The sequence below is a fragment of the Pinus tabuliformis genome, chromosome 7, assembly GCF_031772625.1.
Source record: "Pinus tabuliformis cultivar Carrire ecotype Pingquan chromosome 7, CPIR1, whole genome shotgun sequence".
Taxonomy (NCBI): Eukaryota; Viridiplantae; Streptophyta; class Pinopsida; order Pinales; family Pinaceae; genus Pinus; species Pinus tabuliformis.
The window spans coordinates 1,959,259,349-1,959,280,302 of NC_142293.1; positions in this window are offsets into that span (position 1 = coordinate 1,959,259,349).

Below are 20,954 nucleotides of genomic sequence, written 5' to 3' on the forward strand. Positions count from 1 at the left end.
ACAATAAATGAAGCAGAGTACACATATCAATGATAGGACAACAAGAGTTATGGTTATATCGAGAGCAGAGTGTGTAAAAATAGTTATGAATAAAAGATGGGACACTTTAGATTGATGATAAGTTATGAAAAAGAGAAAAAGGACAACAATATGCCAAAAAGGTGCTTTGCTGATGGTATTCTAGTTGAAAATGATGCGATTGATCATAAAATAATTTCTCATGCTTAAAGGTTCAAAATAGGAAAAATTAAGGAAATAACTTCTCCAAAAAAAAAGAAAAAATAAGAAAAGGGTATTATAGTAATAATTGATGATAAGATATAACTTCAATACCATAAGCAGAGCCTCTGCTGCCAGTAGGCATCGATAGCCTCGGCAGGGTTGCTTTTTAACCCATATGAGCCAGGATCCTCAATTTATAAATGGAGAGTTACAATGCTGTTCTACAGAAGAGATCAGTGTGCTAACGTGGTAACTAGATAACCAAACTGCCATTCACTGGGATGTAGCAAAAGTGATCAGGCCGGCTCGTGATGAGACCTCCTCTTCCAAGGATAATTTGGCTATCCAATGGATCATAACCCTGGTGTGGTGGCCATAATGGGAATGTCACTTTGTTACAACCTTATAAACATGGTAGGCTGGCTCGTAATGAGACCCCCTATACTCCATCTGCGAACAAAATTTTGTTGTTATTACACATTTTTATGATAAAAAGAGGGAGGCTTAGTACTCCTTAAGAGCAGGGATGGTGGAAGAAGTTGAACATGTCAATAGAAAACAATATACCCATAATCTCATTTATTACAGACAAAGAAGATTATAACCAGGGAGGATGGAACCAACATGGTATGAAGATGATCAATCAGTATCATGTACAACAGAAAACAATGCAGTAAAGTAATATATAAATAATTGTGTCCCTTTTGAAAAGAATCTATCATCAATGAGCTGTCCTATTAAAAATCATAATGTGAATGATATTAACTCGCTTCAATAGAATCCATAATTCTTGTCCTCATAAAAATAGTGTACTTCATGCCATGAAAGGGAATCGGTAAAATGTGGTTGAGATGAACTAAGAACAATTCCACAAGAGAAAAGAATGGTTGCTCTCGAAAATACTCCCAAAGTGTTGCTTTTTTTAAGGAACAACAAAAACACTCAAAAAGTGGTGTTTCGTGTAGGAATAGCAAAGGAAATGCACACCAAAAAGCAAAAATTCACACGAAAAAGTGTTGTTCCCTGTAAGGAACAACGAAAAAAATGCATGTGAAAAAGTGTTGTTCCCTAAGAGAAACAACAAAAAATGCGAAAATGTTGTTTCTTTGAAAAGGAACAGCAAAAATGTGAAAGTGTTGTTCCTTCGGAAAAGGAATAGCAAAAATGTGAAAGTGTAGAAGTGTTGTTCCATTCGGAAAGGAACAACAAAACGTGAAAATGCAGAAGTGTTGTTCCATTAGGAAAGGAACAACAAAACGTGAGTGCAGAAGTGATGTTCCATTCAGAAAGGAACAACAAAACGTGAAAGTATAGAAGTGCTATTCCATTTCGAAAAGGAACAACAAAACGTGAAAATGTAGAAGTGTTGTTCCATTCGGAAAGGAATAGCAAAACGTGAAAGTGCAGAAGTGTTGTTCCATTTCGAAAAGGAACATCAAAACATGAAAGTGCAGAAATGTTGTTCCATTCGAAAAGGAACAGCAAAACGTGAAATTGCAGAAGTGTTGTTCCATTTCGAAAAGGAACAACAAAACGTGAAAGTGCAGAAATGTTGTTCCATTCGAAAAGGAACAACAAAACATGAAAGTGCAGAAGTGTTGTTCCATTCCGAAATGAACAACAAAACGTGAAAGTGCAGAAGTGTTGTTCCATTCGGAAAGGAATAGCAAAACGTGAAATAGGAACAACAAAATGAACCATGGAAAAAGAACAACAAAATGAACCGTGAGAAAAGAACAGCAAAATGAATCGTGAGAAAGAAACAGCAAAATGAACCGTGAAAAAGGAACGGAAAAATGAACCCTGGAAAAGGAACAACAAAATAAATCGTGGAAAAGGAACGACAAAATGAACCGCAAAAAAGGAACAACAAAATGAACCATGGAAAATGAATGGCAAAATGAACCGTGAAAAAGGAACAACAAAATTAACCGTGGAAAAGAAACGACAAAATGAACCGTGAAAAAGGAACAACAAAATGAAAGTGAAAAAGGAACGACTGACACAAAAGGTGTTGTTCTTTTGAAAAAGGAATAGCGAAACGAAAATGATGTCCCTTTAGAAAAGGAACAGCAGAAACAATAGAAGTGCACACAAATGTTGTCCCTTCAGAAAAGGAACATCAAAATGCACAAGCATAAAATGCAAGCACGCAAAGAATGGATTAGCTGTTCATTGTATTGATGCTGAGAATGGGTTTCAGTTTGAATGAAGCAACACCTGAAATACAAAATATAAGAGAGATCAGAAAAGAAACAACATTTTATTTAAAAACAATATGTAAATAAATTAAGTTACAACAGCTATGATGTTATGTCAAAAAAATGATATCTTCGGAAAATGTTTTGGCAGCAGTAACATGACATAAACCTTCAAATGGAAATCAATTCTTCATTTCTTCTATTATGAAACCGTTGGGTAATGAGTTGGATGAAATTTCTTTGATTCATAAAATTTCTTTCAAAAATCACTCGTTCATAAATTGACCTTGTTTTTCTCCTAAGACCTGCAAAAAAACGAGTGTCTACCTGCAATAAAACATTAAATCATGGAGAAGGAGAGGTGATCGGGCTCCCCTGATCCAAGAATTATGCAAAAAACAACAAGTAGTTACTCTGTATAACAAATCCATTGAAAAAAATAACAATGTAAAATGTATTTGTTACCTGCGTGAGAGCAGTGGCCAATCATGCTAACTTGCAGTGTTTTAATCACAACTTCTTTGTTTTTCGTCAAAATTGAGTGATTCCAAAGCCAGATTAGAGATAATTAAAAGATATATCTCCAATAGAAACATATTTTAAAAATTCAATTATATGATATGTCAATTTCAGTTAGAACAACCTGCATAACATAGTCATTTTCGATTACCCAACTTAGACCAACAGTTGATATTTCAAGCATAAATTTTTCATTCGATGTCAGATTCGAATGATTCGAATTGGAAATGAAATTAGATTCATTTATTTATCTCCAATAGAAACAGGTTTTGAAGACAAAAAGAATTGATAGGTAAAATACTGTAAGGAACAACAGGAAAATCAGAGTTTTAAGAGTGTTGATTTATGATAAACAACCAGTATTTTAATCATAACTTCCCCATACGATATCGAAATTGAGTTATTCCAATTGATTTGTAAACTAGATTCATAGGGGAATCTACCATAGAAACAGATTTTAAAAATTCATTCATTTAGGCCTCCAAAAACTGACTGTCCCAACTCTGTTCCTTAGCTGCCCGCTAGACACCCTGTCAATGTTTTGGTTCTAACTTTTTCGTTTCAAATCCAAATTGAGTGATTCAAATTGGGTTGGAAAGTATACATCAAGGGATACATAGGATAGAAAGAGGTTTTAAAAAATTCCCTTTTGGTCCCTCAAAACATGACTGTCCCAACTATTTTTCGAGAAATTTCATCAAGCCCGCAAGCCAAAAAAATAATATTCAAGCATTTTTTTAAAATTGGTGATGAAAGTGAAAATGAGTGTTTGTAGAACTATTATTTCCATTATAAATCATCTACATACACAAATGAATTGAAACATTTATCACCGATGTAGATTTCGATAGCGTGTTGTAACAAAAAACAACTAGTTTTACATAAAAAACAAAATGCATTTATTTATTCCCTTATTTATTTTATTTTATACACTAACTATTTGGATTTGGAAAAATGAATATGACTACGTATATGAGTACTTCCAGTGGAACCATTTTCGAAATAGGGCTTCATGTATGCACATACCCAAATTTGAAAAATGCATATTAATGAATATTAGGGTATGAGAAGCCAACTTCCCTTGAAAAAATGGTATCAAAAAATGTTGAAGCATGGAGTGATGTTGGAAACAAATGATGGAGTGAAGCCAATCTTCAATATATCCTTTATTTTCTTGATTTCCCATAGCCATCATACCATGAAGTTTATGAGCTTTTAAAATGACTTGTTGATGCAAACTAAAAGAAACCTCATTTTTTCCCATAACTTCTACAATTTTTGAATTTAAAACATTCTGAATCTCATTATAAGTTTTCTCTAATGACACATGTCAAATAGAATGGGTGGGAAGGGTGGGTAAATTTTGCATTTCAACATTGTAAGCATGTTGTACTGGTTTATTGTGGTGAGGATGTGGAATTAGTTGAGCAGGGAATTGTGTATGGAATGGAGCATTTTGATGATGTGATTGATTGGGTTGTGTGAATAGTTTTGATGGGAAAGCAAGATGTTGTGGAAGACCTGGTAAAGGATATGGAGAATATGTTGGTGCTACAAGATGAGGGAGAGTAGTCATGCAATCATAAGGTGAACCATGCCAAACTTGTAGACAAGATTGGTGATGGTTATGTTGAGATCGACATGGCTGCCTTAACACATTAGTATTCCATAATGGATTATGCAAGTAAGAAAATGAAGAGGAAGTGTTTTGAACCATACCTATTGACCTTGTTGCAGCTTCCCCATCTCTTTGATATGCCACTTCCAAATTAGATAAGGAAGAACAACCATCTATGGTATGCCCCTTTCGGTCATGAGTGAAAAACACTTCATCAAATTCTTGATTTTTATGAACCTGACAAACATCCAATTTTGCATTTAGAGAGCTAATAAAATCAACTTTAAAATTTTCAAATAAAGCATTGATTTCAGCTCTTATGTCTCCTATTCTTGTAGCAGATTTGGAAAAGAAAGAACAAACATCTCTAGAATACTTACCAACCTCGGAGATTCCTCTTGAATACCTTATGCACAACTCACAAACATCATCATATGATAACTGAACAACATCACCTTTTCCTATCAGATTTAAGAGTTCTAAAAATTCATCTTTGATTCCTTTAAGAAGGAGTGTTTTCAAGATCTCTTTTTCCAAATGCTTATGTTTTGATTTTTGAAGGTTGCATTGAAATCGATCTACATAGTCCTCCAAGCTTTCATCTTACCCTTGTATCATATTGAAAATATCTTCATCGGCCTTGCAATAGCCCTGGTACTTCTTCAAGAATATGTTCTTCATGTCCTCCCATGTTTGGATGCAGTTCCCACCTAAGCTCATGAACCATCGGAGAGCTGCTCCATTTAGAGGAAGAGGAAACACTTTCAATCTTTGATCATTAGTACAATAATCATATCCTCTACAAAGTATTTTGAACTCAAATAAGAATGTATCTCGATCTTCATTTGTCATGCCATGAAAATTTGGTAGAGACAATGGAGGAATTATGTGCATTCGTGTCACTCCTCCTAGATCTTTGATAGGAAATTCAAAAGTAGAAATGTGAGTCATTTCTTACCATAATAGAAGATGTTCTTCATGTGTTTTTTCGAGGCTCCTTCTTCAAATGTTCTTGTCAATTGGTTAGTGAAATGGGTGGTGCTTACATCACCACTTAAGTGAAATCATGAGATTTGTTTTTCAACATTTCTATTTCTTATTATTTTTTATTTAGTCATTCACACAAAAATTCAAACATTTACCATAAGTTCTTTAACAGTTCTGCTGGAAAGCGGGTGGGGGAGCAGGGCTTTTACATGCTCCTGTACGCAGGTTCTTACCTTTCGTTTTTAATACCCAATTCTTTCCTAACAGGAACTCATCAGATGCACACTACTCTTTAGAAATAGCTACACTCTCCCAGGCAATAGCACCAAAATGTCGAGCGATAAAAAGGATCTCTTTTTAACTCCTAATTACCTTCACATTAATTGTCAACCCAGGAATGACTTTTTATTTCAAGAGTGTACTCAGTCTGAGGCGGCTATTTACTCAAAAGTAATGTTTTGCAGTATAATGCTTAAAAGTAAATGGATGCTTGAAAAGAAATCTAACTACAACAACATAAAATCAAATGCTCTAAAATCCAACTATTCACTCAGCAAACATCAATCGAGGATACAGTAGCAATAACTCATTCCTCTAGAGATTGATGCAATTGAAATTAAACTGGAACAAGACAATCAATCTAAGAACATGGAAGCAATAGCCAATGTTATCTACAGTTAACAGTCCTGCTTTAAAGCAAGGGAATAGAATTTGAACTAAAGCTTCTATTGAAAGTAAATTAGGAAAACTCTTTAAAAGCAAACTCTTGCAATTAATCAACCAAACTGAACAGCGAAGTAAATGGACAACAAACTTATAATTAAATGAATCAAACAACAACAAAGCCAAATTAATAGCAATCTTCTATCTTGAAGGATGAATCGAATAGCACACGGAAACAGAAAAACATTGATTAATGATGAAATACGGAACAATGCTTGAAAGCCAAATACAAATGCTTAATAACTTAACACACAACACACCTCAATAGTAATCTGATCTGGTAATCCAATTATCAATCTTATAAATAATACGATTGTCTTTTTAGAATGGAACAACAGCGTTTATAAGTTCAACAATCGCAAAATCATAATCACTAAGATGAATTCTGTAATGCCAATGAATGAGTGCACAACATAGAGGCTCTGTAATTGAACAACAACAATATTTTTTTACAGATCGGCGATGTTATATCAGTGCTTAAAAGAACAGTAATACGTTGCAAAGTTAATACAATGGTTTTGTCTTTAGAAACTTTAATAAATCAAACATAACAGAGCGTGTGATGTAAACTAAAAAAACATATCAGATTACCAAATAACGTTGATAATCAAAACCACGCATAAACCAAAGAGATAATATACAGCAACAACAGCGTACTCCACCAGAGGTTGGACCCTTAGCCACCAGTAGACGCTATTGGGTTACTTTAGATGAAAAGAATGAACAACAACTCCCAAATCAAGTATTAATCATTAAATGGTGAAATCATTACAACAGTTGAAGCTTTGAGACTTACAACATGAAAGAATCCTTTCTTCCTTATATCCTCTCATGGATTCTTAATTCTAAATCCTCAAATATCCACTCCCTTAGCCATTATTTTTCCATCTGAAATCATTCCCCTCTCTAATCTCTGTTTTCATTTAAATAGAGAGAGATCAGAGAGAAGTTACAACAAAGATAGTACAACATGATTTCTATTACAAAATTGGATTATTTCTAACCAATTGATCAACAAGATCAAGGCGAATTTGGCTTTGCAGCTAAGATTTGGAGGACGACCGCAACAACAAATCTGAGAAAATCGTGCTCAAAGAACCCTGTGTTTCTCTAAGTACAAGCCGAATTTTGGAAAACCATTCTATATGAAAGTTAATTGGGTCCGGTGTGGACAAAACCCATGTTTCAGATTTTCCAAATTCTGCTTCATTTGCTCATAATCTCAACCGCAAAACTGTCACTTCTTATTCCAGCGAATTTCTGAGTTGGCACTTTTAATGATCAAATCTTCAATCTAGAAATTATCTTGGAGGTTTAAAATTGGTGAATGATGTTACAACCAATTTATTGAAACTATCATTGATAAAATCATGCATAATTATCAATTTATTAGAAATAAAGGAGAAGAAATAATATTCATTCATAAGAGCATAAATCATTATGAAATGGATTTAAATAATAAATTATAATAAACGACATGATAAAGAAGAGTAAAAATGGATAAAGTAAGTGTTACAAAGTAGTCTTATTCACGGCCCAACACTCTTGACCTCCGTTGCTTTCTCGAAGATTCGCTCCTCTTCTTCCTCTCTCCATCTTTGTGTCCCCCCCTCTCTCTTACCTTTCTATTCCACTCTGTTTCACTCTATATTTCAAAATTTTTAAAATCCTTTGGCAATATATATATATATATATATATATATATATATATATATATATATATATATATATATATATATATATATTATTTTCATGTCATACAATAATTTTTTTATATATATAATACATATTTAAAATTCAGGATTTCAAAAGTGTGTTGTACATTAACCTAGAGGGAAAATGATAATTTCAAAATATTAATGTTCTAGCTACCTCCATCAAAGATACATAGAGTGCTTCATGTCTTCCAATTGAAACTGTTTAGGTTTTGTTTCTTCAAAGGTGGATTTAGGTTATGATTACTTAAGGATTTTAAAAATATTATATATTTTATCATGTTAGATTTATCAAAAAAATAGGTTAAATAAAATTAACATATATTGAGTCACCTTAAATGACTCTTTTTGTGTTAATGACTCATTTTTTGTTCACGCCTATGGTGTATATCAACCACATTTATTGATGTGGTTGTTCTACTATATGTTATAGTATAAGAAATTTTATATTATATTTAAGTTAATAATATTATATTAATCCAAAATTAATAAATTTAATATTAACATTAAAATATATTAATATTAATTTTTTTATATGAATATCATTTCATCATTTAATTTAATAATAATATCTTTTAATATTAATAGTAAATTTAATAAGGTTTTTACATTACATTATAACTAAAAATTGTAATAAGATTTGGATTTTTAAAATGAGGTAAGAGTTTAATTTTAGATCATTCAATCATTTTTTATAGAGGCCCAATTGAGCTACATAGCTTGACCAGGCCCCTGTTAACCACATATATGGCTCGATCGAGGGTTTATGAAACCCTTGATCGAACTATATAAATTTGAAATTTAGGCACTCGATCAAGACTCTTAAGTCCTAAAATCAACAATTTCAACACCGCTTCTACAAAAAAATTTGAAACTTCATTTTGTACCCTAGCAGACTTAGGCCTAAATTTATTGTTAGTTGGTGGAGTTGATCATTGGATTCACAAGGAATCCTCTATCTAATGGCATATGAGTGAAATTTTAATTTCATATGATATTTTTCATCTAACTTCTTTTAAACATAATGTTTGAATTTTTTTTGAATTGTTTTAAAGAGGTTGAATAAAAAATCAATATCATAAAATATACAGAAAGAAAAAATTTCAAAAATACGGCTATCTTCGTTTACGTGTCCTCTTCAAAAGGTTACTTTTAGTTTTCAAATTATTAGTTGAAAAAAAACTTATGTGAACACTTGTCTACGAAATGTAATTGAAATATTACTTTGCCAACTTCGAAAAATATAAAAATATATATTTTTGCATAAAAAAAATTAATATGAAAAACTTAGCTCTATCTGTGTATATCATTCACACACACACACACACACACATATATTAAAATTACACAGTTTAGATTAAGTTATGCAAAGTGAACACACACATACTTCTTAAGACATGTCAAAATTTGCAAGGAGAAGCATTTCATTTAATAGAAAAATTATATATTATAGGACACTAGATATTTTTGCAAAAAATATCATTAGGACAACAACCTAATTCTCCACAATTTGTCTTTTTACTCTGAATCATAATTCATAGTGCTTATATGAATTTTGAGAGCTTCAATTTGATATAAGACAAACACTTGAAATTTCATCGCCACATTTGGCCCAAAGTGTAACCAATGTTCATGCTTTCACCCTTAAGTTTATTAAATTATTAGAATTAAAGGAAAAAAATGAAGTTAATATATTATGAGGCAGTAATCAATCCAAATGTTAAAAATTAAATGTATTTATTCCCTTAATTAGTGTAAAAAAAAAAACATTATTTAAAAAAAAATGATTGAGTTCTATAGTTAAAATGGACATTATACAATCTCCAAAAGTCTTTAGGATGAAAGAGTTTATAGGCTTTGTGCCATTAACAATGCTAAATATGAAAATCACTACTCTTTGAACATATCCTCGGATTAGGTGTAAATTTGAAAATATTTGCGACAATGCCAAGTTTCTTGAAATTTTAACTCAACAAAAAATATGGAAATCAAGCATAAAAATAAAATTCTATTATTTTTATAACTATAAATATCTCATAAAATTGTTAAATAAATAGTTAGATCCAATTTTATAATATCTTATTTAGTGAATTGATTATACATATATAAAATGCTATGAATAAAAAATGTATATAAGAAAGGTAAGATTGTGTGGATGGATGAGTAATTTTATTTTACTATTAAACATGGATAGATTTTCATCCGAAACAAAATTTGAATGAAACACAATAAAGTTAATAGTTAATTTTAAATGTTACACTTAATTCCTCAATATTTTTGTTCTACAAACTATAAATAAATAAGAGTAATGTGAAGGGACATTGGAATGTGGAACCAATGGTCACCTAATTGTATATATCCAATTGAATGTTAATGTAAAACGATCAATTCGGGAGTTGTACTTGATAATGGTATCAAAGTCGTGCTCAATTTCTGACCTTTATATACTTGTAGACATGCTTCCCTCCCTCCACGGGACTTTCATTGTTGCATAGTAATTCTCCTATCTAGCTCAAACGTTAAACCTCAAGTCTACATAATTATTTTTCAGCATAAACCTCCTTCATTTGGTTTGCATGCTCACCTTCCATTCTGTCCTACTCTTCTTCTTCATTTTCTTTCTCTAGCTACCATAATTGTATTCCCACATGCACATTCCACTCGTCTATGTTCTATAGTCCCATGCACTCATTCGCTCCATGATCCATCTCGAAACTTCATTGGATTTACAAACATTGTCTTCCTCGTAGTCCTATAAGTGACCACATTTGACAAAACTCCTACAAAAATCATCATGGTTCACAAACTTGACCACTATATCTCCATTCCCAATATCTTTATTTCTGCTTATCCCTAGAGTCGTATTGCTATTAAATTCCTTATAGTTATCAATTTCCATTTCGAGTATAGGTAAGTGAAAGAGAAAATGGTGAACTTATAGCCCATATAGAAGGTTTAATGTGGAATTCTAGTTAGATTTTAGCATAGGATGAATAGGGAGAAAATATTAGTATTTTCACATTAAAGAGAGGTTATGTAAGTGAACAATTTGTCGACCTACTTGAAGTTCCAACATCTTGTCCAAGTTTCAATGATAAAGAAAGGATTGCATGTAAAAGTTGGAACATGGACACATGGACCTATGGTAAGGAAACTATTGCTTATGAATTCTAGGTACTCCTCAAACCACTGCATTACAATATATGTTTAGTTGGGAGCAAAAACTCCAAATATATAGTTCAATTAATCTACTATTTGTATCCATCCATAAATACATACTATTTCATTAAATTATTTTCATGGAAATTCTTTAAGATACATTCTCAAGCTTTAGTATGAAAAGTCTTATGCTAGAATGCTTAGACACTTTCCAAAATGGACTTTGTCATCCTTAAGGAGGGAACATAAGGATGTTAGGGTACCTTCCTATTTCTTCATGAAGGCCTACTTCTTATAATTGAATAGGGAATTTTGGGAAATTATCAATGGGACTACCATGATCAACATATCTCCTCATCTAAGAACATTGATGTGTGAGGCTATCTTGTTGTCAATTTAAAGTTCAAGAAAAATCCATAGTTTTCTTTCTCTTCAAAGAGATATTGCTTATCCAAGCCTCAGTTCAAATCTTTCTTGAAGATGCATTCATTCATCTCTATTGTTGTGATTTTGCTAATTGGTAAGGAGAACTATAGAGAATGGAACAAAAATATTAGGCACACCCCCATTTTTAATGACTTATGGAAAGTCATATATGAAGTAGAGGAGGACAATGCACCTAACGAAATGACACTAGATAAGGAGTTAGCCATTTGGGAGAGTAAGGAAAACAATCGTATGCCTTTATTTTTTCTTCTCTAATGAAATTGGTGATTCATCATATGGTTTCCATTGCAAATTATTATGCTTCATTAAATAAGTCATAAGATCTGTATTACTCACATTTTTAATTAGAGCTTATCCAACTCATGATTACAATTTTCAATGTTGAGTTGAAAGACAATAATCCCTTGCCTCTATCCTTTAAAATTATATCCATTATACCTGATGTATATTCCATTGGAGTGAAAATGGACATTCCACTCACACAATGCATCATAGGCATATACCTTACATACTTCCATTTTCTTGAATCCTTGCAAGAGAGTGAGCAACTTAATTCCATTAATTTTGAGCCTCTCATGGAGAATATTTCCAACTCATAGAAATATTTTGAGAAGAAGAATAAAAAAACTCAATCCTCTAAACGAGTGGTGTTCATTGCTTAGAAAGGGAATAAGTAGTGACATGCTTTTCCTAAAGGTAGTGGCATCTAAAGAGAATTTGGAAGAAATAATTTAATAGGAAAGGGGTTAAACACCATCAGGGAGAAATACATGTCTTCACTGTATTCATTCCAATAGAGATGGATGTGATGCATTAACTTGTAGAATCCCTTGGGAGAGAATCAAAGAATATAAAACCAAAGAGAAGATAGATGTAAAATGCTAGATCTAACTAAAGTGAAAGCATTTGAACCCACCCATTATATTGTTTCTCATTGCAATACTGAAGTAGAAAAATACTTGCTTCACATCTAATTTTCGTCTTAGAGAGATTCATGGCCACTTGATATATGCAACATGCCACGTGAAATTCTAGATATACTTATTTGAAGACATCAACAACAATGTATATGAAACAATATATTTTGTAGACAAATGAAGGATCAATTCCTTAGGACATGGCACGATCAAGTTTAAACTACAGATATTTCTTGAATTTATTCTACATGATGTTCTCTACCTTCTAAGGTTGCAAAGAAATTTATTTTCCCTTGTATATATTTTCTAGCAACGCCGCACTTTTCATATGTTTTATGGTAAAGTAGGAATACGGGAAGATTCTAAAAACATGGTTAACACGTGACTAGAGTGGAGGATGAGACAATACTAAATTTGAAAGGGACATATTCTCATACACATTCTTCTGCATATATATATCATCATGATAAAGTTACATTTCCATCTAGCCTTCTATGGCATGTTATATTTGGACATATCAATTGTGACATCCCTACTTATTGAAAAAAATGGTGTTTCCACTTTGCCTAGTATTCCTAGGAAATAGAAGAAATGTGATGCTTGTATCCTTGGAAAGCATAGTGAATAATGTTTTCATCATTCCACTTCTACAACATGTAGAAAACATGGTATGAAACATTGTGATTTATTTGTCCATATGTCAATACTTTCTACTAATGTAATTAAATATATGATGAATTTAAATAATGATTACACCATAATGTGTTAGGTGTACTTGTTAAAAAGTAAATGTCAAGATTTTCAAAATTTTAGAAATTTTCATGAATGGATTGAAAATGAAGCACAATCACATATTGGCTCTCTTCATACTGATATGGAGTAGAATACACTTAAATTAATTTGAAAACTATATTCTCCAACATGGGATTCAAAATAAAATAACAATTCCATACAATTCTGAACAAAATGGTGTACCTAAAAGAATGAATAGGACTATCTTGAAGATGGTTCACTCAATGATGTTTTTAAAAAGTGTAAATTTGATGTGGTTCTATGTCTATTGTATGTGAAAAATACATTTCCATATCATGTTCTTACAAATAATACTCGTGAAATGTGGTATGGATGCATTCCTTTAGTAAAGCATCTCGTGGTATTTGGTTCTATCTTCTATGCCTTAATTCCTAATGAACAAAGAATCAAGCTTGATGTAAGGATTTAGAAGTGCACATGCTTGGGGTATTTACATACCAACAAGGAATATTATTTTGACTATGAGGTATGCAAGAAGTTTATCCTTTCTAGCAATGTTATTTTTCTTGAATCTTCTAAAAATGACAACATTGTTGAGAGAGAACTTGATCATTTGGATATTTTGAGTCATGAAAAAACCTATCATGAATTTAATAACAAGATTCCAAATCTTTAATGGGGGTCCCTATCTTGAATTAATATATGGAATATTGTCCTAAACGATATCTTCCCCTCATGAAGTTCCAACCACTTCTTCATATCAATAATACCTTGTCAGCTACCCAACCCACTAATGCTTGATTAAAGATATTGGGTTTATGTACATGTGACCCTCGACATTAATTATGAATATTGAGTTATCAAATTTACTCTTATTTTAATCACCTATGACCTTTTTCTCATACCATCATCATCTTTTTCTTATTGAGAGCTTTCCAACAATATAAATTTCGTCCTATTTTGAGCTCTACCCACAAAGGTATGCCCATTTTAAAATCTACCCTTTAATGCCACATTCAACATTCATATAGTACCATGTGGATGAAAAGTGGTAGCCTTTGGACACATGTCATGCTTGCACTAGCCCATGTCTACTAGTCTAAAACATTAGTAGGTATATCGACTTTCACCCCCCCAAGTGATGTTTTTACCATTTAAATAATGTTGACCCATTTTTTCCAAAACTAACATTGGTATATCAAATAATGCAGCCCAAAATCTCCATCGAATTTGTTCATATGAAATAATTTTGGGCTTGGATAGTACTATTAATTGGGTCCTTAGGAGACACATGCAAAATTCCCCTCTCCTCAGTCTGATCTAGGAATAAACTATTAAATTAAAAGGCTTGACCTTTCTACCACCTGACAGACTTATTGGGTTGTTTTAGTATTGGGCATTCAAACATATTGCAAGAATGAGGGAAATATTCTCATTGATGACCTATCTAAACAAAGATATATCATCGCTAAATCATCTAGCTAGTCTAACAAGGCCATCACAATCACCAAGAACCTCACCAGTATACATCAATGCCTTCAAAATATTATCTAAATTGTTGAAGAGTTCTCCATTGAAATTTATAGCACTTTTCATTAGATGTGCTATGACAAAATCTCTCATATGGGTCCTCAGCTTACTTTCAAGTCTATTCAAGAGTCCAAGGAGCTAATTTTTACCTTCCCTTCTTAGTCATACCTCTTACTTGGTTAGGGTATATATCATCTAGGATAAAAAAATAGCGAGGACTATAGATCTACCAGTTATATTCTCTTCAAGAACATCATAAAAGCATATGTAGGTACACAAGTAGGAATATGAACATAGCAAAACTACCATCACCCTTAACACTAGGTTTACTCTTTCATCTAGGCATCACTGGCAAATTTACTAGTATATATCATAACGAGTAACACATAGGCACTAATATCTACTTAACAAGAAACTTTTAGATACATAATCTATTAACATAAATTCCATTTCATTCATTATGGTTTACATTACACACTTAGTCCAGTAAGTATTTATCTAACTACAAACAAATATCTCCTGCAACTAATGAAGGATGAACCACATTCCACCCCACCATAAGCTTAGCCATAGTGCAATCTTTCTAATAGTTGGTAAAACCGAAGCTAAGGGAAATTTTCTTAGTAGCATAGGTTGCTTTTTCTGAAGGTGATCTTCTTCATCCAATAATGTTATATGAACCCATGTGATGCTGGAGCATCAAGGGCGTTTTTTTTTTATTTTGTAAATATGTTAAAAAAGGGTGTGATAATTTTTAATATTTTATTAATTAATTTGAATAAAATAGGAGAAGGTGAGGATTTTTGTAAATATATTTTTATTCAATAAAAGGATATGAGGGAATTTAATTAGTTGAAGGATTTTAGGTATAAAGATCTATCCTTTAGGGATGTTGAGAGATTTAGGGGTTTGTTGAGGAATTGAAGGGATTGAGCATTTAATTAAATGATTTTTTAAATTGTATAAATAGGAGGGGGTTTTGAGAGAAAAACACATTGAGATTGAGAGTAGGCTTGAACAGTAAGGCTGTAAGCCTTCAGCGATTGTAAAGGGCCACAGGATTGAAATATCTGGCCAGCAAAAATTTGTAAGTCATTGTTTTGTTTCAGTTTATATACATTGATTGGTTGTGCAATTATATATATTTCTGGTTAAATGGTTGAGGTATCGATTGTTAAAAAATCGATCAAAGGAAGCCTGCAATAAGAGAAATTGTGATATCGATTTATATGTCCAAGCTAAAAGAATTGATATTTATATAACAATTGTTATTGGTGCATGAGTTTATGAATGGTTGTGAAGAAAGAAAGAGAAGAGCGCCAGCAAACGGTGAAACCCGTTATGCATCATCAAGGAACATAAAAGATGTTAAATCTCTGCGTAAGGGATTATTTTAACATATTTTAAGTCTGCAGCTTGGTATGAATTGCTGTTCTGTAAGGCTTATGTAATTCAGAGTATGATCGATAGCAGAAATTGTTATTATTAGTGCGTTGAAGCCACAGGTAAGGTCGATTGCAGAAAGTACTATTGGTTGAATGCGTTCTGAATAGAATTAAAGAGATACACAGTCTTGATTCGTGAGAAATTTGGTTTGCTGAAGCATTAATTTACATATTTGTTAGAATGACATTGTGACATTGTTAGAATCGATATCATAGAATATGGACTGGCAACGTGGTGGTTTGTACAACATTAAATGGAAAAGACGTGTGATTAAAGGGCGGAGTAGAGGTCGAGTTGAATCAAGTGCAGAAGGTGAGATTTAAAGTGCAAGCAGTGAATGGACCATTGCTAGAAGTGATGGCATAAAATAAATGACGCTGTTCAATGATCGATGATGATAGTGTAAGAACCAAATTTAGAAGCAGAGCGTGGAATTTTTGAAAAACCAAGTGGAAAGCCAACTACTGAAAGGTATGAAATTGAATTAATAAAAACCTGGTAGTATATACAAACTGTCATATCTACTGCTAAGGCGTTAACCAGCTAGGAAAACCAGAATGGGAAAGGCACAGAATGGTTGAAGAAGGTATGAATTTGCATTGAATTCAGTTAATAAATTGAGATCTGGAATTGTTTGACAAAATCGACTGTAAATATTAAAATACATGTGTTGATGTGAGACCGCTGCATACGCTATAAGGGAAAAGGCGCATATATTTGGTACTTTGATTTGGGTTGTTATAAATGGTTAACGCAGAGTAGGATAGCGTTTAATGGTAAGTGCATTAAGTGTTGAAGAAATAGACTCTACGTTGAAATGTTGAAATGTTGAATTGAATCGATATTCATACAGCTCGAGTGTAATGTGTTAAGCTTTGAACACATTCAGAAGTTATAAGTTTTATAAACTGATACATCTGCCAGATTGTTAAAGATTGAAGGGAGCAGTAAAGTTATGGATCGAATCCTGAATGAAGTGATTGTATGGACCAGCATTGAGATTTGATGACAGTGTTAAAAGCGGAGTTTGAGCTGGAGGATGGACAGCGCTTAATAACACAGGTATGTTTAAACCGAATGGAATTAGTTTGAACAACACTGGTATAATAAGTTGTGACTGAGGTTTATATTGGGTTCAAAAGTGGAACTTTATTATAATGTAAATTGGTTTTTATTCAAGAATTTTAACTCACACTATTATTGGATCCTATATACTCATGTGTCTGATTTGAAACAAATGAGGAAGTGATGGGTGAGTAGTATGGGATTTATGTTGAAAGGATTCTGCAATTAAATGGTATTGTATGAATTTGCCAACTATTGAGGTTTTGACTTGGGTATATAATGATGATACATTTGGATAAGAACAGAGTTGAAGTTCCTGGGTATTGCAAGCTTTAGGCTTGCGTCAATTTTGGTATTAGAGCTGGAATGCTCTGTTGAAGATGTTTGTTTTTGAATGAGTACAGTTGAGAACTGAAATGTATTTTTGAATGTGTGATGAATGATTGAAAGATCATATTTTTAAATCTGATATGCAAACTACACAAATGCAGTGAACAGGATGGCAGAAACGAAAGGAGGACAAGATCATGCAAGATCTTAAGAGGTGAGATGATTTTTCTGATTTGAAATTTGTAAATGAAGTTTATGGTTGCAGAGAAGATGATGGCAGTGAACCTGGCATTCAGCTAAAGGCTGAATAAGGAGGACAATTGCAGTGTCCTGAAGAAGAAGGTGAGTTGAAGAGATAGCCTGAAGAGAGCAGAGAGAGTGCTCGAAAGGTTCCAGAGGCAGTGAACCAAGTACTTACCAAAAGACTGAGTGAGGAGAGCTTGGTGAGGTAAGTGGCAGCAGAAGAGATTGTTGTCGTAGAGGCTAGTACAACTCATGGTGAGTGAGAAACTCATGGAGAAGATGAACATGGAGGATCAAAGAAGAGGTTCAGAGTAATGCCATAGAGATGAGATGACTGCAGAAGTCAGAGAAAGAGAGATTGCAGTAATGAAAGTGAAATTGCAGGTACTAGAGGAATGGATGCAAGAGTAGGAAGATCAGAATAGGAATTGGCTCTTTCCACTGAAGGGAAAGAGAGTGGTTTGGCGACAATTGCAGAGGAGGTTGAGGAAAATTGTGATTGCCTTGTTGAAAAAGGAACTTAGAGTTCTTGAGCCAGAGATGGAATTGGAGGAAGCAGTCAAGACTGAAAAGTCTTGTGATTTAAAAACTAATGAGTTGTGTATGTTTGCATGTACAGTACAGGGAGATGAACAAGCTTTAGAGTTTGTTCAAGAAAAGTTGAATCTGAAGGCTGTTCAGATCGATGCTGAGATAGAAAAATCTCAGAAAGGAATGAAGACAGAGGAAGCAGAAAATGATAAGTACTCTAAAAAAGAAAGTAGTGATGCTTTTGCTGTTACAGTACAAGAGAACAATCTTGTGGATGATGAAGAAGAGAAGCAGTCTGAAGCGCAGATAAGGGAAGTAACAGCTGATACTGTTGAACATTTTATGCAAACTGAAATTTTATGTATGAATGCAGGTGATGATGATATGCTTCAACAATGCTACAAAGAAATTGCATTGTTGGAATACTTGTTGATAAATTCAGAGTATGATAGAGAGGTTACAACAGACGAAAGAGTTCAGTACAGTGAACGAGAGTAGAAAGACATCTTAGAGATAGATGGTGTGAAGGAAAGATTGGTTGACAGTCTTGAAAATTCTTCAGAGAATTCTTTGGGTAAAGAGAATCAGCATACTGATGTGCTGATAGTGGAGGAGAATTCAGAACAACATACTGAAGTGCTGGCAAAGGAGGACAAGGCATTGATGCCTTCTGATTTTTATTCTAACAAGTGTTTTTTGAATGCAGGTATTGTTGCAAAACATTTGACTCAGTTGAGCAGTCAAATGAAGGAAGAAGAAGTTTTCTGTTCCAGAAGACAAGAGGGTATGGATGATCAAGTGGCAGTCATAACAGAAACAAGCATAGAAGCAAGAAGTCAGCAAGTGACAATATAGATAGAGAAAGTAAAAACTGAGGAAGTCGTCTTAGCTCAGCAGGCAGCAAGAAATCAACAGCCGGGAGATTATTGGGACCGAGAGATTGAAAGTATCAGAAGACTGATGACAAAAGAATCCCGAAAGAGACCAATAGCGACAAGAAAGAAAAGGAAAGACAACAAGAGAAAGACAGTGAAAGATTGCAAGAGCACAACAAGTGGAGCATTACAACACAAAATATGGCCACCTGGAAGACAACAACAGATAACAACAGCAGTAAAGCAATCGACAAGCACAGAAAGATTACAAAATAAAATTTGGGATCCAGGAGGAAATATCCAGACTTATGACCAGGTGGTCATGAATTTTCTTACATGGGGAGTCTGATGCAGGAGCATCAAGGGCATTTTTTTTATTTTGTAAATATGTTAAAAGGGGGTGTGATACTTTTTAATATTTTATTAATTAATTTGAAAAAAATAGGAGAAGGTGAGGATTTTTGTAAATATCTTTTTATTTAATAAAAGGATATGAGGGAATTTAATTAGTTGAAGGATTTTAGGGATAAAGATCTATCCTTTAGGGATGTTGAGAGATTTAGGGGTTCGTTGAGGAATTGAAGGGATTGAGCATTTAATTAAATGATTTTTTTTAAATTGTATAAATAGGAGGGGGTTTTGAGAGAAAAACACATTGAGATTGAGAGTAGGCTTGAACAGTAAGGCTGTAAGCCTTCAATGATTGTAAAGGGCCACAGGATTGAAATATCTGGCCAGCAAAAATTTGTAAGTCATTGTTTTGTTTCAGTTTATATACATTGATGGGTTGTGCAATTATATATATTTTTGGTTAAATGGTTGAGGTATCGATTGTTAAAAAATCGATCAAAGGAAGCCTGCAATAAGAGAAATTGTGATATCGATTTATATGTCCAAGCTAAAAGAATTGATATTTATATAACAATTGTTATTGGTGCATGAGTTTGTGAATGGTTGTGAAGAAAGAAAGAGAAGAGCGCCAGCAAATGGTGAAACCCGTTATGCATCATCAAGGAACATAAAAGATGTTAAATCTCTGCGTAAGGGATTACTTTAACATATTTTAAGTCTGCAGCTTGGTATGAATTGTTGTTTTGTAAGGCTTATGTAATTGAAAGTATGATCGATAGCATAAATTGTTATTATTAGTGCGTTGAAGCCACAGGTAAGGTCGATTGCCGAAAGTACTATTGGTTGAATGTGTTCTGAACAGAATTAAAGAGATACACAGTCTTGATTCGTGAGAAATTTGGTTTGCTGAAGCATTATTTTACATATTTGTTAGAATGACATTGTGACATTGTTAGAATCGATATCATAGAATATGGACTGGCAACGTGGTGGTTTGTACAGAATTAAATGGCAAAGACGTGTGATTAAAGGGCGGAGTAGAGTTCGAGTTGAATCAAGTGGAGAAGGTGAAATTTAAAGTGCAAGCGGTGAATGGACCATTGCCAGAAGTGATGGCATAAAATAAATGACGTTGTTCAATGATCGATGATGATAGTGTAAGAACCAAATTTAGAAGAAGAACGTGGAATTGTTGAAAAACCAAGTGGAAAGCCAACTACTGAAAGGTATGAAATTGAATTAATAAAAACCTGGTAGTATATACAAACTGTCATATCTACTGCTAAGGCGTTAACCAGCTAGGAAAACCAGAATGGGAAAGG